The following is a 288-nucleotide window of genomic DNA, read 5'->3' on the forward strand; positions in this document are numbered from 1 at the left end:
AGTTTGAAACTAATGATTTGGTCAAGTACACATGGTGAACGAGGTGAAAGAAAGGCTTAGTGAGGAAATTTTCCTGCAGCCACAGTGTCGCAGCGTTGGTTTCCCAATGCTGTAGCACTGAAGCTGCCCCACATCCAGCAACCACAGTGCCATAGCGTTGAGGCCATGCAAGTGTAACGCCGTGGTGCTGACTGTCTAGCACCACAGCATTGAAGATGTGTTGTTTTTAGAAGGCTTATGGTTAAGAATAGAGAATGATTGGCTTAATATTGGGGCATGATGATGAAT

Source organism: Theobroma umbraticum, unplaced genomic scaffold (genome assembly GCF_002168275.2).
Source record: "Theobroma umbraticum cultivar Fairchild unplaced genomic scaffold, ASM216827v3 scaffold_239.1, whole genome shotgun sequence".
NCBI lineage: Eukaryota > Viridiplantae > Streptophyta > Magnoliopsida > Malvales > Malvaceae > Theobroma > Theobroma umbraticum.